At 37.5% G+C, this 26,442-nt stretch overlaps 1 protein-coding gene across 2 annotated transcripts in view; it reads left to right on the top strand.

Moving 5' to 3' along the window:
• The window catches only part of GRM5 (glutamate metabotropic receptor 5), a gene marked incomplete at both ends in the record, with an annotated part of 484,777 nt that overhangs the window by 354,562 nt on the left and 103,773 nt on the right, over window positions 1-26,442 (top strand). The window lies entirely within an intron of this gene.

Genomic DNA, 26,442 nt, shown 5'->3' with positions numbered 1-26,442 from the left:
ATTAAACTCAAAGTAAGTAGAATAAAGGAAGTAATAGATCATTGTGAAAATCAATGTAGAGGGAGGAGTCAAGGTGGTGGAGGAGTAGCAGGCTGAGACAACATCAGGTAGCAGGATATCAGATAGATAGTTATCAAACCATTCTGAACACCTACAAATCCAACAGGAGATTGAAGAGAAGAAGAGCAGCAATTCTAGAAACAGAAAATCAACCACTTTCTGAAAGGTAGGACCTGCGGAGAAGTGAATCAGAAGCGACAGGAAGATAGACCACAGGAGGAGGGACCAGCTTCCAGCAAATGGCAGAGCAACGGAGCACAAAATCAGAACTTTTAGAAGTCTGCTCCACTGAGGGACATTGCTCCAGAGACTAAGCGGGGGTGGAGCCCTCACAAGGACAGCATGGTCTCAGGTTCTACAGGGTCACAGAAGGATCGGGAGTGTCTGAGTGTCACAGAGCTTGCAGGTATTAGAGCGGGGAAGCTGGCTACAGAGACAGAGCCAAAGAGTGAGCTCTCAGCTTGCGGTTACCTTAAACTGTGATCCGTGGCACAGTCAGGCAACTGTTCTTTGAGAAGGGATCCCACAAGATCCGGGGAGACACCCTTGGAAGAGTTCAGGGATCTGCTGGGTTTGGAGACTCCAAATGGGGCTGAGTGCCAGAGACAGAAATGCTCAGTCACAGGCTGGGTGAGCTCAGAGCATGGCCGGAGACCAGGGAGACAGGAGTGATTGAGTGCTTTTCTCCAGGGGTACACTGAGTAGTGGGGCTCCGAGCTCTGGGCTCCTCTGCGCCAGAGATTGGGAGGCCGCCATTTTCATTCCCACTCTCCAGAGCTCTACAGAAAGTGTTCAGGGAACAAAAGCTCCCTAGAGTGAACTCGAGCAGATTACTTAGCCTGGCCCCTGGCAAGGCGGTACAATTCCACCCCCGGCAAAGACACTTGAGAATCACTACAACAGGCCCCTCCCCCAAAAGATCAGCAATAAATCCAGCCCAGATCAAGCTCACTGATCAAGGAGAACAGCGGAGTTCCAGAGGAGGGGAAAGCAAAGCATGGAATTCATGGCTTTCTCCTCATGATTCTTTAGTCTTAGAAAGTTAATTAAATTTTTCTAATTTTTTTTCTTATTCTAATTTTTTTAACTTTTACTCTTTCCTCTTTTAACATTTTTTAACTAGTTTATCTTAACAATAACTTTCATGAAAAAAATATTTTTGAACTTTTATTATTATAGTCGTATTTTATCCTTCATTGTATCTAGCTTTATCTTTTGTATACACATAGGGTTTGTTTTTTTTTTTTTTTTCCTAAAAAATTTTGGGATATAACTTCTTCTAATAGATAAAAATATACCCTAAATCTAGCACAGGGTTTGTTCTAATCTCCACCCTGAGCAAATTCTCTCCACTTTCTTTTTCTTTTTTTTCCCAACCAACTTATCATCTCCTTTTTTGGAATTTTTTTAAAATTTTCATCTTTACAGTTATATTCCATCCCTTCATCGTGCTTACCCTTATTTTTGTGTGTATATATATATATATAATTTTTTTTTCTTTCTTTAAAATTTTGGGAGGTAAGTTCTTCTAAGAGACCAAAATACTCCCAAAACCAAATGGGTGGCTCTGTTCTTTTTTTTTTTTTTTAAGATTTTATTTATTTGACAGACAGAGATCACAAGTAGGCAGAGAAGCAGGCAGATAGAGAGAGAGAGAAGGAAGCAGGCTCCCTGTGGAGCAGAGAGCCCAATATGGGGCTCGATCCCAGGACCCTGGGATCATGACCTGAGCCGAAGGCAGAGGCTTTAACACACTGAGCCACGCCCTGGGTGGCTCTGTTCTATTCACCAGGCTTTTTTTTCTTTCTTTCTTTCTTTTTTTTTTTTTTTGAAATTCTTTTTACCCCCTTTCTTCTTCCCATGATTTGGGGTTTCTTCTGATTTGGTTACACACATTTTTCTGGGGTCTTTTCCACCTTTTTAGTATTTTATTCCCTCATTCATATATTCTTATCTGGATAAAATGACAAGGCAGAAAAACTTACAACCACAACAACAACAAAAAAATAACAAGAGTCATTGCCAAAGGCTAGGGACCTAATCAATATGGACTTTGGTAAAATGTCAGATCTAGAATTCAGGACGACGATTCTCAAGGTGCTAGCTGGGCTCAAAAAAGGCATGGAAGATATTAGAGAAACCATGTTTGAAGAAATAAAAACCCTTTCTGGAGGAATAAAAGAACTAAAATCTAACCAAGCTGAAATTAAAAAAAGCTATTAATGAGGTGCAATAAAAAATGGAGGCTCTTACTGCTAGGATAAATGAGGCAGAATTGAGAATCAGTGATATAGAAGACCAAATGACAGAGAATAAAGAAGCTAAGCAAAAGACAAAAAACTACAGGATCATGAGGGGGGAATTTGGAGAGATAAGTGATACCATAAGATGATACAATATTAGAACAATTGGGATTCCAGAAGAAGAAGAGAGAGGGGGGCAGAAGGTATATTGGAGTGAATTATTGTACAGAATTTCCCTAATATGGCAAAGGAAACAAGCATCAAAATCCAGGAGGCTCAGAGAATCCCCCTCAAAATCAGTAAGGATAGGTCCACACCACATCATCTAATAGTAAGACTTACAAGTCTAAGTGACAAAGAGAAAATCCTGAAAGCAGCCCGGGACTAGAAGTCTGTAACATACAATGGTAAAAATATTAGATTGGCAGCAGACTTATCCACAGAGACCTGGCAGGCCAGAAAGAACTGGCATGATATATTCAGAGCACTAAATGAGAAAAATATGCATCCAAGAATACTATATCCGGCTAGGTTATCATTGAAAATAGAAGGAGAAATAAAAAGCTTCCAGGACAAACAAAAACTAAAAGAGTTTGTAAACACCAAACCAGCTCTACAGGAAATATTGAAAGGGGTCCTTTATGCAAAGAGAGAGCCAGTAGTAGTAGGCCAGAAAGGAACAGAGACAATATACAGTAACAGTCACCTTACTGGCAAATCAATGGCATGAAATTCACATCTCTCAATAGTTACCCTGAATGTAAATGGGCTAAACGCTCCAATCAAAAGACACAGGGTATCAGAATGGATAAAAAAAACAAAACCCATCCATATGCTGTCTAGAAGAAACTCATTTTAGACCCAAAGACACCTCCAGATTTAAAGTGAGGGGGTAGAAAACAATTTACCAGGCTAATGGACAACAAAAGAAAGCTGGGGTGGCAATCCTTATATCAGATCAATTAGATTTTAAGCCAAAGACTATAATAAGAGATGAGGAAGGACACTATATCATACTCAAAGGGTCTGTTCAACAAGACGATCTAACAATTTTAAATATCTATGCCCCTAACATGGGAGTAGCCAACTACATAAACCAATTAATAACAAAATTGAAGAAACATATCAACAATAATACAATAATAGTAGGGAACTTTAACCCCCCCCTCACTGAAATGGACATATGACCCAAGCAAAAGATCAACAAGGAAATAAAGGCCTTAAATGACACACTGGACCAGAGGGACTTCAGAGATATATTCAGAACATTCCATCCCAAAGCAACAGAACACACATTATTCTCTGGTGCACATGGAACATTCTCCAGAATAGATCACACCCTGGGTGACAAATCAGGTCTCAACCAGTACCAAAAGATTGGGATCATTCCCTGCATATTTTCAGAACACAATGCTCTGAAGCTAGAACTCAATCACAGGAGGAAATTTGGAAAGAACCCAAATACATGGAGACTAAAGAGCATCCTACTAAAGAATGAATGGGTCAACCAGGAAATTAAAGAAGAATTAAAAAAATTCATGGAAACAAATAAAAATGAAAACACAACTGTTTAAAATCTCTGGGTCACAGCAAAGACAGTCCTGAGAGGAAAAATATAAAGCAATACAAGCCTTTCTCAAGAAACAAGAAAGGTCTCAAATACACAACCTAATCCTACACCTAAAGGAGCTGGAGAAAGAACAACAAAGAAAGCCTAAACCCAGCCGGAGAAGAGAAATAATAAACGTCAGAGCAGAAATCAATGAAATAGAAACCAAAAAAACAATAGAACAAATCAATGAAACTAGGAGCTGGTTCTTTGAAAGAATTAAGAAGATTGATAAACCCCTGGCCAGACTTATCAAAAAGAAAAGAGAAAGGACCCAAATAAATAAAATCATGAATGAAGAGGAGAGATCACAACCAACACCAAAGAAATACAAACAATTATAAGAACATATTATGAGCAACTATGCGCCAGCAAATTTGACAATCTGGAAGAAATGGATGCATTCCTAGAGACATATAAATTACCACAACTGAACCACGATGAAATAGAAAACCTGAACAGACCCATAACCAGTAAGGAGATTGAAGCAGTCATCAAAAATCTCCCAACAAAGAAGAGCCCAGGGCCAGACAGCTTCCCAGGGGAATTCTACCAAACATTTAAAGGAGAATTAATTCCTATTCTCCTGAAACTGTTCCAAAAAATAGAAATGGAAGGAAAACTTCCAAACTCATTCTATGAGGCCAGCATTACCTTGATCCCAAAACCAGACAAAGACCCCATCAAAAAAGAAAATTATAGACCAATATCCTTGATGAAGACAGATGTGAAAAATTCTCACCAAAATACTAGCCAAAAGAATCCAACAGTACATTAAAAGGATTATTCACCACGACCAAGTGGGATTTATTCCAGGGCTGCAAGGTTGGTTCAACATCTGCAAATCAATCAATGTGATATAATACATTAATAAAAGAAAGAACAAGAACCATAGGATACTCTCCATAGATTCTGAAAAAGCATTTTACAAAGTACAACATCCTTGATCAAAACTCTTGAGAGTGTAGGGATAGAAGGTACATACCTCAATATCATCAAAGCCATCTATGAAAAACACACAGCAAATATCATTCTCAATGGAGAAAAACTGAGATCTTTTCCGCTAAGGTCAGGAACATGGCAGGGATGTACATTAACCACCACTGCTGTTCAACATAGTACTAGAAGTCCTAGTCTCAGCAAACAGACAACAAAAAGAAATTAAAGGCATCCAAATCAGCAAAGTCAAACTATCCCTCTTTGCAGATGATATGATACTTTATGTGGAAAACCCAAAAGACTCCACTCCAAATCTGTTGGAACTCATACAGGAGTTCAGTAAGTGTCAGGATATAAAATCAATGCACAGAAATCATTTGCATTTCTATACGCCAACAGCAAGACAGAAGAAAGAGAAATTAAGGAGTCAATCCCACTTACAATTGCACCCCAAACCATAAGATACCTAGGAATAAACCTAACCAAAGAGGCAAAGAATCTATACTCAGAAAACTACAGATTACTCATGAAAGTAATTGAGGAAGACACAAAGAAATGGAAAAATGTTCCATGCTCATGGATTGGAATAACAAATATTGTGAAAATGTCTATGCTACCTAAAGCAATCTACACGTTTAATGCAATCCCTATCAAAATCCCTTCCATTTTTTTCAAAGAAATGGAACAAAAAATCCTAAAATTTATATGGGGCCAGAAAAGACCTCAAATAGCCAGAGGAATGTTGAAAAAGAAAGCCAAAGTTGGTGGCATTACAATTCCAGACTTCAAGATCTATTACAAAGCTGTCATCATCGAGACAGTATGGTACTGGCACAAAAACAGACACATAGATCAGTGGAACAGAATAGAGAGCCCAGAAATAGACCCTCAACTCTATGGTCAACTAATCTTAAAGCAGGAAAGAATGTCCAATGGAAACAAGACAGTCTCTTCAACAAATGTTGTTGGGAAAATTAGACAGCCACATACAGAAAAATGAAACGGGACCATTTCCTTACACCACACATAAAGATAGACTCCAAGTGGATGAAAGACCTCAATGTGAGAAAGGAATCCATCAAAATCCTTGAGGAGAACACAGGCAGCAGTCTCTTCGACCTCAGCCACAGCAACTTCTTCCTAGAAACATCACCAAAGACAAGGGAAGCAAGGGCAAAAATGAACTATTGGGACTTCATCAAGATGAAAAGCTTTTGCGCAGCAAAGGAAATGGTCAACAAAAACAAAAGACAACTGACAGAATGGGAGAAGATATTTGTAAATGATATATCAGATGAAAGGCTTGTATCCAAAATCTATAAAGAACTTATCAAACTCAACACCCAAAGAAAAATAATCCAATCTAGAAATGGGAAGAGGGCGTGAACAGACATTTCTGCCAAGACAACATCCAAGTGGACAACAGAAATACATGAAAAAGTGCTCCATATCATTCGGGATCAGGGAAATACAAATCAAAACCACAGTGAGATACTGCCTCACGCCAGTCAGAATGGCTAAAATTAACAAGTCAGGAAATGACAGATGCTGGCAAGGATGTGGAGAAAGGGGAGCCCTCCTACACTGTTGGTGGGAATGCAAGCTAGTGCAGCCACTCTGGAAAACAGCATGGAGGTTCCTCAAAAAGTTGAAAATAGAGCTACCCTACGACCCAGCAATCGAACTACTGGGTATTTACCCTAAAGATAAAAATGTAGTGATCTAAAGGGGCACGTGCACCTGAACATTTATAGCAACAATGTCCACAATAGCCAATCTATGAAAAGAACCTAGATGTCCATCAACAGATGAATGGATAAAGAAGAGGTGGTATATATATACAATGGAATACCATGCAGCCATCAAAAGAAATGAAATCTTGCCATTTGCGATGACGTGGATGGAACTAGAGGGTATTATGTTGAGCGAAATAAGTCAATCAGAAAAAGACAATTATCATATGATCTCCCTGATATGAGGAAGTTGAGAGGCAACGTGGGGTGTTTGGGAGGTAAGGAAGGAAAAAATGAAACAAGATGGGATCGGGAGGGAGACAAACCGTAAGAGACTCTTAATCTCAGAAAACAAACTGAGGGTTGCCGGGGGGCAGGAGGTTGGGAGAGGGTGGTTGGGTTATGGACATTAGGGAAGGTATGTGCTATGGTGAGTGCTGTGAAGTATGTAAACCTGGTGATTCACAGACCTATACCCCTGGGGCTAATAATACATTAAATGTTAATAAAAAATTAAAAATTAAAAAAAAAAAGAAAAGAAAATCAATGTGATACAAACCAGAAATACAATAGAGAAAACCAATGAAACTAAAGTCTGGTTCTTTTAAAAGATCAATACAATTGAAAAGAGAGATTGATTAGGAAAATAAAGAAAAACAAATTACAAATATCAGGAATGAGAGATGTAGAGCATCACTGTAGAGTCAACAAACACGAAAAGGAAAATAAGGAAATGTTTTTTAAATCAGTTCTATCCAATAAATTAGTCAACTTAGAGAAAACAGAGAAATTCCTTGAAATGCCCAAACTAGGAGCACAAACTAGGCTCAGTTGTTAAGTGTCTGCCTTCGTTAGGTCATGATCCCAGGGTCCTGGGATAGAGCCCCACATCAGGCTCCCTGTTCAGCAAGAAGCCTGCCTCTTCCTTTCCCACTCTCCCTGATTGTGTTCCTTCTCTCACTGTGTATCTCTCTGTTAAATAAATAAATAAAATCTTAAAAAAAAAAAAAGAAATGCATGAACTACCCAAGATCTCTGAAGAATAGACAACCTGAATAGTCATATATCTATTATAGAAATTAAATTTGTAGTTAAAAATTGTCCCACAAAGAAAACTATGGACCAGATGACTTCATTTGAGAATCACTACTAAATATTTAAGAAAGAATTCGTAGAAATTCTAACATAAACTCAACCAGAAAATTAAGGCAGAAATAATTCCCAATTCAATCAATGTGGCCAACATTACCCCATTATAAAACCAGACCAAGATATCACAAGAAAAGAACTACATACCTCAGAAACATTAGTGTAAATATTTTGAAGAAAATTTTAATGAATTATATCCAATTAGTTGTAAAAAATATGCTATATCATGGCAAAGTAAGGTTTATCCCAAAATGTAAGTTTGATTTAATATTCAAAAATTGGCCAGTGTGATTTATTGTATTAAAAACTTGTCTACAGAATGGTTAAGTGCCAAAATCTAATATTAATTTATGATAAAATTATCAGCAAACTAGGAATAGACAGTACCTCCTCAACCTAGTAAAATTTCCCCGTGTGATCAGGCAATAAGAAGTTTGGCTCTTACCACCAGTTTCTGTCAATGAAACTAGACTATAGCAACTAAAGAAATAAAAATCTCTGTATTTGAAATGATGAAGTAAAACTCTTTATTGACAAATGACATAATCACTACCTAGAAAATCCAGTGGGATCCTCAAAAAGTTCTATTGAATTTATTAAGTTTGTAATATACAAGATTAATGTGCAAAAATCTATTGTATTTCTTGGACCCATAACTGTATGGTCAACTAATCTCTGATAAAGCAGGAAAGAATATCCAATGGGAAAAAGAGAGTCTTTTCAACAGATGGTGCTGGGAAAACTGGACAGCAACATGCAGAATAAAACTGGACCACTTTCTTACACCATACACAAAAATAAGCTCAAAATGGTTGAAAGACCTAAATGTGAGATCTGAAACCATAAATTCCTAGAACAAAACACAAGCAGTAACCTCTTTGATGTGGGCTGTAGCAACATTTTTCAAGATATGTCTCCTGAGGCAAGGGAAACAAAAGCAAAAATAAACTATTGGAACTTCATCAAAATCAGAAGCTCTGCCAGCAAAGGAAACAATCAACAAAACTATAAGGCAACATTCAGAATGGAAGAACATATTTGCAAATGACATAACTAACAAAGGGTTGGTATCCAAAAATCTATAAAGAACATATCAAAATCACCCAAAAAACAAATAATCCAGTCAAGAAATGGGCAGAAGACATAAATAGACATTTTTTCCAAAGTAGACATCCAGATAACTAACAGACACATAAAAAGATGCTCATCATCGCTCATCATCAGGGAAATACAAATTAAAGCCATGATGAGATACCATCTCACACCTGTCAGAATGGCTAAAATTAACAACACAGGAAACAACAGATGTTGGGGAGGATGTGGAGAAAAGGGAACCCTCTTACACCATTGGTGGAAGGTTCCTCAGAAAGCTGAAAATAGAACTACCTTATGACACAGCAATTGTACTAGTAGGTATTTATCCATAGGATACAAAAATAGTGATTCAAAGGGTCACATATGCCCAATGTTTACAGCAGCATTATCAACAATAGCCAAATTATGGAAAGAACACAGATGTCCATCAACTGATGAATGGATAAAGAAGATGTGATGTGAGGGAGACATATATGTGATGGAATATTATTTAACCATCAAAAAGAATGAAATCTTGCCATTTGTAATGATGTGGAAGGAACTAGAGTTATTATGCTAAGCAAACTAAGTCAGTCAGAGAAAGTTAAATACCATATGATTCTCTTATATGTTGAATTTAAGAGACAAAACAGATGAACATAAGGGAAAGGGGGAAAAAGGAGAAGGTAGAAACCATAAGGGGCTCTTAACTATAGAGAAAAACTTAGGGTTGCTGGTGAGGGGGAAGGTTGGCAGGAGGATGCACTAAATGAGTGCATGAGCAGGGGGTGTTATATATAAGTGATGAATCACAAAATTCTACTCCTGAAAAAATACTAGACTACCTGTTAACTAACTAAAATTTAAATAAAAACTTACAACATAAATAAAAATCTATGGTATTTCTATATAATAACAGTAAACAATTAGAAAGTGAAGTAAAAATTAGTATCATTCAAAATAATATTAAAATATTAAATACTCAGGGAGCCTGGGTGGCTTAGTGGGTTAAAGTCTCTGCCTTCGGCTCAGGTCATCATCCTAGGGTCCTGGGATGGAGCCCCACATCAGGCTCTCTGCTCAGCGGGGAGCCTGCTTCTTCCTCTCTCTCTGCCTGCCTCTCTGCCTACTTGTGATCTCTGTCAAATAAATAAATAAAATCTTAAAAAATAGATATTAAATACTTAAGGGTAAATCTGGCAACAAATATCCAAATCTTTGTGTTGAAAACATATATATTTTATATATATACACATATAATATATTTCTAGTGTTGCTCAGAAATTTGAAGATTTAAATAAGTGGAGAGAGACAATGTTTGCACGTATCAGAAGAGTCAAGAATGTTAATGTGTCAATCCTGCTGAAACTGATCTATAGATTCAAAGAATTCCAATTAAAACTTAGCAGTCTTTTTTAAAGTAGAAATTGACAAAGTGATTACAAATTTTGTATAGAAATGCAAAAAAACTAAATTACTCAAAACAACTCTGAAGAAGAAGAATGAAGTTGGCGGATTAACATTACATTATCTTAAAACTCAGACTAAAAGTAGAGTAGTTAAAAGTGTAGTATCATCATAAAGACAGGCACCTAGGCCAATGGGGATTTCAGACACAGACCCCACATATATGGAAAACTGGTTTTAACAAAGATGAGCAAGGAATTCAGTGGAGAAAGGATAGGTTTTTTAAAAAATGGCACTGGAAGATTTGGATAGCTTGTAGGTCCAGGGGCATATTATTCATTACCAGAAAGCAATGAACTATTGGTATACCTAGCAATGTAGCAGATCTTTAAATAATTATGCTGAATGAAAGAAACCAGGAAAAGAAAGAGTACATACTGCATGATTCAATTTCTTTGAAGCCTTAGAAAATGTAAAGCAATCTACACTGACAGCAGATCAGTGTTTGCCTGGGAATGGGAGGGATTAAAAAGGTCCATGAGGAAACTCTTGGAGGTGATTGATACATTCATCATCTTGATTGTTGTAATGGTTTCACAAAAGAATAAATATATGAAAACTTATTAAATTGTCCTCTTTCAATACATGTAGTTTAATCTATGTCAATTATACTTTAAGTTTTCAAGTGCAAATGTATAAAAATACATTGCCAGACGTACTCTCAGCTTCAGAGAATTCTAGCAAATAACCAAATTCTTGATCTCTTCTATCTCTTCCATCTCTTCCAATTTTGATGCCCATAATGAAGCAGAAATTCATTATATAGGATTTTTTTTTCTCTTGTTTTTAATCCTGAAGCTCATCCCCTTTGAGCGTCCCATGCAGCCTTCTGTGATATTTGTTCGGATGGCTCAGTAGTCTCTGTGCAGTGGGCAGGAGAGCTTTGTGGTGGGCAGGAAACTGTATTAAGTTCAGCTCCACCACTCACTCACTCTGTAACTGTGGGCCAGATACTTAGCCTTGCCTTGCCACTTACACAATTTAGATAATATTTCTATTTTAGACTCCTTATGAAGATAAGATGATGCATGTAGAAGTCCTATAAAAAGATCTCTAGAAATGTAGTATTAAAACTTTGTGCTAACCAAATTATCAATTTGGGTTTTGCTTTAAAAGTATTTGTATTACATTATTCTGAAAAGGAATATGAAATGTACCAGGTGGTATTAGTAAACATATTTTCCAATAATCTCCAGGCTAGGAATGATGATTAAAAGCATATTATTAGACTATGACATTGAAACACACACACACACACACACACACACACACACACACACACACATATCCTCTGTGTTTTGGTGGCCTTAGTCTTCATATTAATGTAGGTGTGTTAGTCTAGTGTACCTGCTTTATAACAGGGACCGTTCCTTGAGCCAATATATAGAGCTATCTTTAATTTTATGTCAGAGTGTCAGATGCTATATATGAGTTTACCCATGTCACCATGGTAACTATGTGGGATGGTTGTTGTCACAGCCTGCATGGATGGCCTAGTGTTTTGACATTTCAGTAATTGCCAGTGTCACAACCTTTAAAAATTGTAGAGAACTGACACCCAGGCCAGATGGCTACTAAATAAAGAAGCTACTGTCCCCCACAGCTGTGATGTGGCACTGAGGTGACAAGAGAGCCTTCTGTCAAAGATATGATCACTGAGAAAATGATGTGAAAGTGCTTGACTATTAAAGGATAATTCACATTGGTAAATTATTAGTGTACCCTTACAGCATTGGGTAATATTGGAGTGGAATTCCTGGGAAGCATATGATGTGGTACTTGACTTTAGGATATCAACATAAAAGAATAAAAGATATTCTATTAAAACTGAATACTTTATCTCTTCAGAAAATACTTAACTGAATGCCTACTATGTGCCGATCATTTTTTTTTTTTTTTAGGTGCTAGAGCTATAACAGTAAACTAAATTTCCTGCCTTCATGGAGATTGTATTCTTATTAGGGGGAGACAAATTAAAACAAAATAGATAAGTAAATTATGTATTATAGTAGATGGTGATAATTGCTAAGAGAAAAAGAAAGTAGGGAAGTAGGATTTGGAATGTTAGGGAGCATGCAGAGACAACCTTCCTATGAAAGTGACTTTCTACAAACCCCAGGTGGAGATGAGGGAGTAATGCAAGTGGATGGGAGGGAAGATGACCACAGCAGTGGGAAATTACAGGTAAAAAGTCCAGAGAGGGGTAAGCGTTGGAAAGCAGGTGTGGCTGGAGCAGAGTTAATTGGAGGAAACTAGAAGGAGATGATGGCAAATAGGTAATAGAGGGGGAGATCTTTGTTGGCATAGCATTGACCTTGGCTTTTACTCCAATGAAACATGAAACCATTAAAGGATTGGGGCAAAGAAAGGACTTGAACTGGCTTTTTATTTTGTTTTGTTTTGTTTAAAGATCGCTTTGGCTGTCATGTTAAGAATAGATGGTAAGTGTGGGCAGAGAAGAAAGCAGGGAGATAATTAGAAGGCTATTGCAGTAATAAAATGAGAGATGATGGCTGAGATCCAGGCAGTAGCAGTGGAAGCAGTGGGTATTTTTAACTAGTGGAAGTAAAGCAGAGGGAACCTTTATTTATTGACTGCTTCCGTATGCCAGGCACTGTGGAAGAGAGACTCAAGTACAGTTGTATCACTTATTCTTCCTATCATTCTGTTGGGTAATAGTAGTACAACTATTGTGTTCAATAGAAACTAAAGCTTGGAGAGGTTCACTAGTTTTGCCAGGACAAGTTACACTGCAAGTCTCTGCACTCAGTCTGACTCCACAGTCCCCAGGCTACCCACTCTGCCACAGTCTTTCAGGTTTAAAGCATTGCTGGAATGTGTGACTCAACTAGCAAGAATCATGGAGGTCTATGGATAGGAGAAATCAGTGCAAGTCAGGGTATTCAGGGATCACTGGAAGGGATGGCTTGACCTTGGTGTAGGTAAGTGGAGAGGAAAGGTCAAGCAGAGAGATGAGCCTGAGCAAATGGGAAAGTCATGCAAGAAGGAGTAGAAGAGTCCCTTATGAACAGGGCTTCTACTTGTTTATGGACGATGACAGCATTCCAATTCACAATTAATGGGATAGAAAGAGCTTGGTTCCAAGTCACTTGGAAGACTCAAGACAGCTTCACCATCTATATCAGACTGTGATGTGAACAAGAATAAGCCCATTGTATTAATTACATGGTTATATATTCAAGAGTTGTCACAGAAGGTACTGTCAATTACCCTGATTGCCTTGATATAACTTTAATTACCTTGATACAACCACCTACTGCTGCTGATGGACAGTGACTCCCGATTCTTGTCGTGGTGTTTAAATGTTACTTGACTCCAAAGTGACTACAAGAATTAAAAGCTCCATCTGTAGCCCTGGGTGTGGTGCATAAACAATAAATTTTGGAACACTGAAAAAAAATTAAATTTAATTTTAAAAGAAAGCTACACCCATGGGGGGGAAGAAATTCCATCTGTTACTGTGTTGATGCCCACTGACCCTCTCATTCAATCTCTGAAATATATCTAGGATATTGAGCTATTGTTTTTGAAAAATTTTGCAGATTACCTCAAAGCCTTGGGACTATAAGAGCTGATACTATGACCTAAGTGGCCCATGATTTCTTTTCAAGAAATAAAGCATTGATGCAACTTCAAGACATTTATTAAAATTTTTATTATATCTTCTTTATCAAATTATCATTTTTTGAACATCGATTAAATAAGATCTTGGGCTAGTTCAAACGTTGTAAGAGAGGATGCAAAAAGTAGTTAGTAGTTGACCTCTTCCCTCAGGTATCTTATAATTCAACTGGGAATACTTTTAATATAACATCATACCTGTTAAGTAGAAAATTAGTGAAATAGGCCTTATGAGCTTTAGGCATTAGAATGGTAGAGATTGCTTGTGTCTGGGGAGGCGAGAGCTTAATGATATAGCCGACATTTGAGTTGAGACCAGAAGTTCAGTTGAGAGGGAGAGTCTGATTCTAAGCAGTGAAGCCTAGAGAAACTGAAGAATGGAGTTGAGAAATACAAGGCCTCTTTAGGTGACAGGGGGGTGACCTTGTTCAACTGGAGTGGAAGTGTCATATGTGGTAACAGATTAAGACTGTCAATGAAAGTGGGGAAGTATTTCTTAAAGATCGTGCATGCTAGGCCATGATTTGAATATTTTTCTTCTACATTTTAATTTTTGGAAGTTTTTTTAGCAATAAAATGATATAATAAAAAATCATATTTAAAAAGTTTAGTCTGACAGTATCCTTGGGAGTTTATGGGATAACGGAAGGATTAATATTGGAAGTGAGCGTGAAATAAGCTTTAATTGTTTTAATCCACTGGGAATTTGAGGATGTCACAGCAGCTACTGTTGGATGACAGAAGAGTGATACAAACTTGGTGATCCTCTGTCGGGCTGAGGAAAAGGAAGGAGTCAAGGGTAATTTCAAGACTTCAATTATAGGTGACTGAGAAAATTTTATTAATAGAGAATTAGGGAAAATAGAAAAAGATGATTGATTGGGAAGAGAAAATGATTTCCCTTAAAATATTTCATGTTTGAAGTTACACAGGTACAGGAACAACTAGAAGTGGGACTGGTAGCTTAGTGACATGCCGTGGTAATGAGGAAGTCCTGATATAAAATTATAGTAAATTCAAGACTAGAAGGCTAGATACAAGCATAGAGAACTCAAGGCTAGAGGCCATTGACAATTGTCTTTAGGGCCCATCATTCAGACAGTAATGGCAGAAAGAGCACAGACCATTCAACCTAAAAATATTCTACAAGGAAATAGGATATAAACTCACAAATTAATAAATATGACAGATGTTATCAAATTGTTTGATGAGTGGCAAGTTTACATAAAAATTTGTACACACTGGAGACATCAAGGTAGAGTGGTTATGGATCAGCTTTGGCATTCAACAGACTAGATTAATATACTGGTTCTGCCACTTTATATCTCTGGGATACTGGACAAGTTGCTTAAACTCTCTTTCCTCACTTTCTCCACATTTAAATTTGGGATGATGTTAAATGCCTACCTACTAGAGATCTTACAGAGAAGAAGATGGGATAGTACCTGTGAAGCACTTAAAATGGTGTCTTAGTCAGCTAAAGCTACCATGACAAACTACCGTAGACTAAGATGTCTAAGTAGCAGAAATTTATTTTCTCACAGTTCTGGAAGCTGCCAGCTCAAGATCAGGGTGCTCGTATGATCAGGTTCTGGTGAGAACCTCTTCTTCCTGGTTTGCACACAGGTGCCTCTTCACATGGTAAAGAGAAAGAGAGCAAGCTCTCTGGTGTCTCTTCTTGTAAGGACCTTAATCTCATCATGAGGGCTCTATACTCATGATCTCATAGGCCCTATCCCAAATATCCTACAAAGGGCCTATCTCCCAAAGGCCTTATTCCAAATATCATGTGGGCATTTAGGACTTTTTTTTTTTTTTAAGATTTTTATTTATTTATTTGACAGACAGAGATCGCAAGTAGGCAGAGAGGCAGGCAGAGAGAGAGATTGGAGGAAGCAGGCTCCCCGCTGAGCAGAGAGCCCGACACAGGCTTGATCCCAGGACTCTGGGATCATGACCTGAGCCAAAGACAGAGGCGTTAACCCACTGAGCTACCCAGGCACCCCTCATTTAGGACTTTCGAGAGGACATATTTGAGTCCATGGCACACAGTCTCTGGCCTTTACTAAAATTCAATAAATCCTATCATTATCAGTATTTTTCCTCCACACCATATTTTCTTCTCTAGCAACATTACAGAGCTAAGAATCCCAACACTGCAGAACAAATAAAAAGAATGCGATTCTAAGAAAGAGTTCAGCCGAAAATAACACTGTATGAAAAATACAATTCAAAGTCACAAACCCCTATAGGCCGCAGTAGAGAACAACACAAGAGGTTTGGTTTGTGCATCTGTAAACTACATGCAAACTCTTGCTTCCAGGGATGTTCCAGGTCAAAATGTTTTCCACATTCTGCTAAATTGTCATATGCCGCATCTGGAAGTTCTAGCAAAATATAAAAACAATATTTAAGAGTGTTTTATGGTTCTAGAACACCTTATCTGCCACATAGTAAATTGCTTCAAAGTCGGGGGGGGGGGGTGTTTTTAAAAATCCTGGATAATTAGCTGTTACCAGGCATCACGTGGAAGAGCTGGAAAACAAAACTGGTATTGAATCAGATTATTTCAGAAGCACATGGCAAGTTTTCTTTAGTAGGAGTTCCCTTGACACCTGAACTTTTCAGCTGCTTATTCCCGTTTCTCTGTTGTCATCTTCCCTTCCTCTCACGTTTCTCAGTTTCTTTGGAGGAGGGAAAGAAATAGGCAAGGACCAGAGGGTTTCCCTCTGTGCTTTCAGGTAATATTTAATTAAGGCTCCATCTGCAATGAGACACACCAACAGAAGAAAATTGATCTGGTGATTTTTTTCTCTAAACTGCATCAGCTTGTTCATAAAGTCGCAGGTAATTGGAGAGTGGTCTCTCTTATGGAAGCCGATTCCGGGGTGCAAAGTATCTGCTCTCCCCAACAACAGAACTCAGGAGTAGGGAACCAAATTTGATGTTTGCATTCTTTGTTTAATAATCAACTCAGGCGATGTGTTGGTCCGTAGCTCTCCTTCAATCTTAAAATTAAATAATTTGCCTCTGTTGGACTGTAGGCACCCACATAAACCCATGGAATACTGGGTAGAGCCAAACCAGTAATTTTTATAAAAATTAACAGAGAATTGGAATTCATATAATTAGTGAGTAGTTGTCCCACTGATAACAGGTTGCTTTGCAAACAGTTTGACTCATGTCAGAGGTTTTGGTTGTAATCACTGGAAGCCAATGTTAGTTCGGCTCTCGAAGGTAAAATTAATAAATATAAATATAAATACATACTAGGATTTGGAAGAATATTGAGGCCTCTCAGGATCTACTGGTTGCTGGAGGGCCAAGTTTGAAAACTTGGACCAGCTCCCTAAGGCCACAAAACAAGAAGCACCTCTTTTAACAGTTTGGCTGGAGTCTAACTGCATTTGACCCCCCACTGCTCACTTCATTATGAATCAATCCCAGCTATCCTTTTGCCTTACTTCATTTTCTCCAGATTCCTGGGAGGAAGCTTAAACTTACTGAGGCTGAGTTACATTCCCATTACTTGGCAACCAGGGCCCAGAGAACGCCATGGAATAAGGCTCCTTCATCTTCCCTAATGAAAGGAGTTTTATAAAGCATACCAGAATCCCGGTATAATGAGGAGTTCATCAAAATTGGGAAGGGGATTTGGATTCTGAGGCCAAATAATGACGATTATGACAAATTGATTCAACAACTGGGAATACTATAAGGGTCTCATTACCATCATTGTTATCATAATTAACATTTGACTGGCAGTTACTTGCTTGCTAGGCTTTATTCTCACCAACACTTGCCCAGCATGATCTCATGTTATGCTTCCATCAATCTCATGAGAGGGCTATGATTAGAGTCCTTTTATAAAACAATGGAAGAAAAATGCTTAGTGAGGTTAAGCGACTTGCCCAAGATCGCACAGCTAGTAAATAGCAAAGCGGTCTCAAACCTCAGGCTGTACAGTTCCAAATAAGCTAACTCATGTGCGCGTACACGACTTTTCTGCTGCCCATGAGCAATTGTATAGCTTGTTGAATACAGTCAGAGCTTAATAAATGTTTACAGAAAACCCTGGCTAGAACAGCCCTGACATGTAGTTGGTGCTCAAGAAATTCTTTTTAAATAAAGAAAGGAATGTATATTGCATATTTATTAAACGACCATAGTTTCCCCCAGCATGCAGCTCTGAGCTTTGTGCTTAGTTGGTGAGACCATGAATTAAAGAGATCGAAGTCTAGGTTATAATGAAATCAGTGTATATTCACAATGGTAAGATGAACTGTGTATTTAAGCAGTAACTTATCTTTATCCTTTTTAAGGATAAGAGTTTAGAAAATATTCTTTTGAGACAAGAAATTGTATATAGTTTAAAATGTCTTTGTGAATCATTTGATTTTTTAACTCCATCATTTTCTACTCTGATCTTTAAAAAAAAAAAAAAAAAAAAAGGATTAGCCCTAGAGACAGAGCAAGGAAAGAGGAGTATTTTGGACCCAGGACAGAAATATCTATAGGTGGGCCACAGTTAATATACCCAAGGGCAAGTCCCACCTTGACCTCCAGCAATAATTAAGCCTAAGAAGCAGGGATTCTTGTCAGATGACAAAAATGTTTCAATTTTGATTTGCCTCACTACAGATATCATGCCCAAATGAAACAGCTCACACATTTCTTTGGAAAACTGGTATAGCCTGCTCTCACATCTATAGACTATAAAATAATATTAATTTGTAGTAATTATAAAATAGTTTCCTCTTGTTCTTTCACTCACTTGCTCTGCCTTGGCCCTCAGAAATTATTACCGTTGTTGATATTTTACAGAGGAACAAACTAAGGCTACAAGGCTTACTGGCTTCCCTAGGTCAGACATATCACCGACAAAGAGCTGAAATTTGAATCCAACGCTCTAAAATTCTGTCATTTTTATTATACTGTGCTGCCTTCTATAAATACAAAACAGATTTGTAGCACACTAGGTAGAACCAAACCAATAATTATTTAAAAAGTAATAGATGAATTAGAACTCAAATAATTAGTAAGTAGTTATCTAGCTGATAACATTAAGCCACTGTTGAACGCAGTTTGGAATTTTGCAGAATGATGGAAAACAGGAAGTATCAGTGTTGCCCTGAGTTGTCTCAAGGAGATTTAGCTTCATGGTTTTCTATGTTATTGGGTTTTGTCTTCAACACATGGCATTAAATATTAGTCCACTGGGAAGGGCCTACGGTGTGTGGTATCTGGGACTCTGATGGCAAGATGACACAAAGTTGGGGGGTAAGCCTAGGAGATAAAACTCTTAGTATTCCAGAGGCTGGTTTCTTAGAGTATTCCCTTCCATGGTTCTCTATGTTAACACAGTGCGAGAGTATTTGAAACAGTGTTCAGTCCAGATACTATTTGCTTTTTTCTTTGTTTCTTTTTTGGTCACTTTCAGTTTCTTATTCCACTTAGTTATGTTCCTCTTTTTTTTTTATGTTCCTTTTTTTTTTTTAATTTTAATCCCAGTGTAGTTAACACACAGTGTTATATTAGTTTAAAATATACAATATAGTGATTCAACAATTCGGAACATTACTCAGTGCTCCTCATGATAACTGTACTCTTAATCCCCTTCACCTCTTTCACCCATCCCCCCACCCATTTCCCCTCCAGTAACTGCCAGTTTGTTCTCTATAGGTAAGAGTCTGTGTTTTGGTTTGTCTCTTTTTTTTCTTTGTTCATTGGTTTTGTTTCTTAAGTTCCACATATGAGTGAGATCATATGGTTTCTGTCTTTCTCTGACTGACATTTTGCTTAGCATTATACTCTCTAGTTCCACCCATATCATAGCAAAGTGCAAGATTTCATTCTTTTTTATGGCTGCGTAATGTTCTGTTCTCTATTCATTCCACATCTTGAGGGATGCTTCAGTAATAGTCCTTCAGAGGGCTGTTTCCATGATTTGGTTATTGTAAATAATGTTTCAATAAACACAGGGGTTCATATGTCTTTTCAAACTTGTGTTTTTGTATTCTTTGTGTAAATATCCAGTAGTAGAATTACTGGGTCATAGGGTAGTTCTATTCTTAGTTTTTGGAGGAAACTCCGTACTGTTTTCCACAGTGGCTGCACCAGTTTGTGTTTCCACCAACAGTGCATGAGGGTACCTAGAAACTATTTTCAATTACAGTTGTTGCATCTTATATACTATAGGAATCTAATCAATATTGGGATTCATCATAGGTTAGTCACCTTAGATGAGCCTAGAAAGGTAGGCGGAGTATGAGCAAGATATTTATTTTTATCTTAAGACAATGGGAATTCATTCAAAGTTTTTATGAGTGAGGTGAATCAAGGAAGATAATATGGTGACATCATCATATTTGTTTTTCAAAAACATTTTCTTTATGTATATGGAGAACAAATTGATTGGTGGCCAGTGTGGATAAAGCTAAGTTGGTTGCAAGGTAATTATGGAAGCAAAAGTGAGGGGTTATGGTCATTTGGATTAAATTTGTGATGGTAGAGATATAGACACACGAATGGAGATTGGAGGTGACTCGAGAGAACTTGGATATGGGTAATTCAGAGGATGAAGAAGTGAGAGGAAAGTGTCAAAAATGTGTATATTTTAAAAAACCTAGAAACTAACACATGTAGGCATTTGATAACTTTATATTTTTCTTTCCCTTTTTCTCCTCTACCCTTTTATATAATATATATAGACTCAACCCAAATTTTGGATACATTAACTTGCTTTATTTTTATATTTTAATCTTTTATATGTCATAATAATAATAATAATTATTATTATTATTTAGACTAAGCACATAGTAATATAGTTAGGAATATATTTCTTGTTAAGACATGTCCTAATTACATATTATTGAGGCAGGAATTTCCTAATTTCTGGCATACCAGAATTTTACCTTCTGAAATTATACACTTTGATGTTTTCAATCTGTTTGTCCTTAGAAAAGTTGTTTAACATAAATGAACCTCAGTTTCCTTATATAAAAGTGTGGCTAATTGTAATGTCTACCGACAGGGCTTTTGTAATAGCTAAATTAGAATACTGTAATTTCCCAATATTATTCATTACTACTGATTGAAACTTTTACATATACATTCTCATTTCTCCTTAAGTTTTCACCCTCCAAAGATAATAGGGATGGTGAGTCTCATTTTCAAGGGAAGGAAGATGGCATTTACAAAAGTGGCTTTCTCATGTTCATAAAAAATTAAGGGAGATACTGGTATAAAAAAGTCCATCTAATAGCACCAGACTGAACTGAGTCTGAAATCAATCTTACTACATTTTAGCTCTATGTCATTGGGCATTTTAGTCTCCGAGTCCGAAGTTTCTTATCCAAACAAAAGCAGAAAATAATGTTTAGCTCATATGTCTGCTGTGAGGATTAAATGAGATAATGACAATAAAGTACCTAGTATCCAGCATCTGTCGGATACTTTCTTTTCCCATCTCTTTTCCATTAATGCCTATTTTTGAAATTATTTAAAAATAAAATGGTTTATAGAAAATAATCATTGTCATGGTTGAAACTGGCATAAATGAGATTTTAATGCAATATCTATAATAAAGAAGCAAGTGCTAGTAAATGGTGCACTCACAGAGGAAGCTTCATAGTTTCTGATAAACATGGCCCAATATCTATCAAATCTTTCCATTCTAATCAAATCTCTAGTATTAGACAGGATAACTAATCTTTCACATGGACAATTTATGACCTGTGCATTTTGCTTATATACAGAAGGTTTGTATGCTAAACTATAATTCATTTTTTTCAATTTTCTACTTTATTTCCATCACCATGCTTATTATAGGAGATGGGGTTTCCATTTAGCATGTTTGTTATTTTTTTAATTAAATGTTTTATTTATTTTCAGCGTAACAGTATTCATTGTTTTTTCACCACACCCAGTGCTCCATGCAATCTGTGCCTTCCCCAATACCCACCACCTGGTTCCCCCACCCTCCCACCCCCCGCCCCTTCAAAACCCTCAGATTGTTTTTCAGGGTCCATAGTCTCTCATGGTTCACCTCCCCTTCCAATTTCCCTCAACTCCCTTCTCCTCTCCATCTACCCTTGTCCTCTATATTATTTGTTATGCTCCACAAATAAGTGAAACCATACAATACTTGACTCTCTCTGTTTGACTTATTTCACTCAGCATAATCTCTTCCAGTCCTGTCCATGTTGCTACAAAAGTTGGGTATTCGTCCCTTCTGATGGAGGCATAATACTCCATAGTGTATATGGACCACATCTTCCTTACCCATTCATCCGTTGAAGGGCATCTTGGTTCTTTCCACAGTTTGGCGACCGTGGCCATTGCTGCTATAAATATTGGGGTACAGATGGCCCTTCTTTTCACTACATCTGTATCTTTGGGGTAAATACCCAGCAGTGCAATTGTAAAGTCATAGGGAAGCTCTATTTTTAATTTCCTGAGGAATCTCCACACTGTTCTCCAAAGTGGCTGCACCAGTTTGCATTCCCACCAACAGTGTAAGAGGGTTACCCTTTCTCCACATCCTCTCCAACACATGTTGTTTCCTGTCTTGCTAATTTTGGCCATTCTAACTGGTGTAAGGTGGTATCTCAATGTGGTTTTGATTTGAATCTCTCTGATGGCTAGTGATGATGAACATTTTTTCATGTGTCTGGTAGCCATTTGTATGTCTTCATTGGAGAAGTGTCTGTTCATATCTTCTGCCCATTTTTTAATATGATTATCTGTTTTGTGTGTGTTGAGTTTGAGGAGTTCTTTATAGATCCTGGATATCAACCTTTTATCTGTACTGTCATTTGCAAATATCTTCTCCCATTCCGTGGGTTGCCTCTTTGTTTTGTTGACTGTTTCTTTTGCTGTGCAGAAGCTTTTGACCTTGATGAAGTCCCAAAAGTTCATCTTTGCCTTTGTTTCCTTCGCCTTTGGAGACATATCTTGAAAGAAGTTGCTGTGGCTGATATCACAGAGGTTACTGCCTATGTTCTCCTCGAGGATTCTGATGGATTCCTGTCTCATGTTGAGGTCTTTTATCCATTTCGAGTTTATCTTTGTGTACAGTGTAAGAGAATGGTCAAGTTTCATTCTTCTACATATAGCTGTCCAGTTTTCCCAGCACCATTTATTGAAGAGACTGTCTTTTTTCCACTGGATATTTTTTCCTGTTTTGTCGAAGATTATTTGACCATAGAGTCTGGGCTCTCTACTCTGTTCCACTGGTCTATGTATCTGTTTTTATGCCAGTACCATGCTGTCTTGGTGATCACAGCTTTGTAGTAAAGCTTGAAATCAGGTAACATGATGCCACCAGTTTTATTTTTGTTTTTCAACATTTCCTTAGCAATTCGGGGTCTCTTCTGATTCCATACAAATTTTAGTATTATTTGCTCCAGCTCTTTGAAAAATACTGGTGGAATTTTGATCGGAATGGCATTAAAAGTATAGATTGCTCTGGGCAGTATAGACATTTTAACGATGTTTATTCTTCCGATCCAAGAGCATGGAATGGTCTTCCATCTTTTTGTGTCTTCTTCAATTTCTTTTAGGAGTGTTCTGTAGTTCCTCGAGTACAGATCTTTAACCTCTTTGGTTAGGTTTATTCCGAGGTATCTTATGGTTCTTGGTGCTATAGTAAATGGAATCGATTCTCTAATTTGCCTTTCTGTATTTTCATTGTTAGTGTATAAGAAAGCCACTGATTTCTGGACATTGACTTTGTATCCTACTACATTACTGAATTGCTGTATGAGTTCTAGTAGTTTGGGGGTGGAGTCTTTCGGGTTTTCCATATAAAGAATCATGTCATCTGCGAAGAGAGAGAGTTTGACTTCTTCCTCGCCAATTTGGATACCTTTTATTACCCTGATCCCCAAACCAGGCAAAGACCCTACCAAAAAGGAGAATTTCAGACCAATATCACTGATGAATATGGATGCTAAGATTCTCAACAAGATCCTAGCAAACAGGCTCCAACAGCACATTAAAAAGATTATCCACCATGACCAGGTGGGATTCATCCCTGGGTTACAAGGATGGTTCAACATTCTCAAATCAATCAATGTGATAGAACAAATCAATAAGAGAAGAGAGAAGAACCACATGATCCTCTCAATTGATGCAGAAAAAGCTTTTGACAAAATCCAGCATCCATTCCTGATTAAAACGCTTCAAAGTATAGGGATAGAGGGAACATTCCTGAACGTCATCAAATCTATCTATGAAAAACCCACAGCAAATATCATCCTCAATGGGAAAAAGCTTGCAGCCTTCCCGTTGAGATCAGGAACACAACAAGGATGCCCACTCTCGCCACTCTTGTTCAACATAGTATTAGAAGTCCTAGCAACAGCAATCAGACAACAAAGAGAAATAAAAGGTATCCAAATTAGCATGTTTGTTATTTTTAATTAGACATAAAAGGCTTAATGAAATTTGAATTCTTAGCATCTCTTACTTTCAGAAGTATAAAGTCTGGAACATTTTGCAAATTAAAAAGTATAGTAATTTTCAAATTTTCAAAGATGGGGAGCACTAATTTTATAAATACCTTTGAATAATCTGGTGACTTCTTGTAAATTGTACCAGATAGGCAACACCACCAACCGAGTGCTTCCAAGTATTTGGTAGCTATTATGGGGTCACGATGTCAATATATACTATCTCTCATGCTCACAACTCGACAAGAAGGTATTATTTGACTTGTTTTCCAAATGGGGAAGTCCTGAAAAAAGGAATTATTCAACTGTACTGGGAAACTCTAGCAAGGCTTCCCAGTGGAGAGATCACTAAACTGTTTTCAAATGTGATCAGAAGCTCAGTAGATAGAGATGAGAATGCCACATCTTTAGGAAATATTGTGTAACAGTTCAAATGGAAGAGAATGGTGGCATCAAAGATGGATAGACAGGTAGGGCCAAGTGGAAAGCTCCAGCCCAGGAGTCTGGTCTTAGTATAGTAAGGAGAATGTAATGCCATGGCTCTTTGCCATATACTCTTTTAAATAATATAACCACCAGCCTTCATATCCCTTTGGAAGTCTTCCTTCATTTACACACCATATGGAAGTTCCTCAAAATACTGTAATGTGAATGAAAGAGATACACTATCTGAAATAACACATCCATCAGAGGGCTGCCAACCTGCTGTTCATGGTGAATCATTTAAATTTAAAATTTGGTGTTCTGCACATAGAAGTGTGCAATCCCTGTTGAATTTCTGTAGCTCCCTGAAGACATGTCTTCCTTCTGCAGCTGCTGTGTTCATTTGCATTTCAATATGAACATTTAGAGGTCAACTGCCTGAATTTCGGGCACAGTTATAAACTGGAGTCCCAGCAGGTTTTGGAAATTTGTGTCGTAGGTCTACCGGTGTATGGAAATGGCTCTCGGTGTCAATGTCACCAGGCTTCCTGGCACAGAAAAGGCACAGTGTTAAGAGAGAGTGTGAATGAGTTATGTGATGTCAAAGGTCAATCCAGGCCTTTCACAGACTCTTCCTTTCCTTCCTGGTATCACTAATCTCTGATTCAAGCACCAGATCACTTAACCTGTCCTTTATCTTATTAATGTTAACTTCTGCTCCCAAGAAGCCAGCTTCAGCTTCATTAGAACATACATGTTTCTCTCTGGTCCACCATATATTAAGTTCCATACAGGAGGTCCATTCGTATTCTTACATCACTGATATGACCCACCGTCACTGACAACATTACAAACACTTTTCTTGGTGCTGGAAAGCAAGATCAATGTGGGCCCCATCTGCATAGAACTCATTGCCTCGTATGAACTAATCTCTGAATCTCATGGTCTGTTTTGAGACATTTGCACAAAATAGTTGTTGAGTAAATGTTAAATGAAGGAATGGTATGCTCACTCTATGCCCCAGCATTAGGAACTGTGGAGCATACAATGTAAACACAGTTTTAGCCTTCATGCTGCTTATACTCTGCAATGAGCACAGACAAGCACACAGGTAATTCTAATGCATGGCAGAAAGTATTACGTGTTTTAATAGAGGTATACACACATTTCTGTGGGAGCGCATAACAGCAAAAAATTAATTCTAGCTTAGGGGATGTTCTCCCCTTCTGTCACAGTGAAAGCAAATGATTATGTCAGCCTCTGAGTATAACTGGCATCCATTTACCATATGCATAAGGAGTGAGTGGATTCAGAAAATAAATGACGTTAGGGAGAACTTATTTCCCTACTATTTCTTTTTATTTGCAATGTTACAGTATGTTATTAAGTGACATCTTCCAGATTTATAATCTCCTTCCTAGAAAATATTTGAATCCCTTCCCTTACATCTTTCTTCTCTCTACTATCCTTCCCCTGCTGGTGGGTAGAAAGGAAATAATGAGGACAATCCAAAAGTATTTCAGTATGTAGTTTTAGGACTAATGCAAAGAGTTGACTTGGGATTAAAAAAAAAAATTAAGTAAATGTTGTCAGTTTCATTACTCTATGGTCATGAGTTAGTTTGCTAAAAAGAATTTTAAATCATGGTT

Source organism: Martes martes (genome assembly GCF_963455335.1).
Source record: "Martes martes genome assembly, chromosome: 10".
NCBI lineage: Eukaryota > Metazoa > Chordata > Mammalia > Carnivora > Mustelidae > Martes > Martes martes.
Note: the sequence above shows the minus strand (reverse complement) of the source record. Positions and strands in the feature narration are given on the sequence as shown.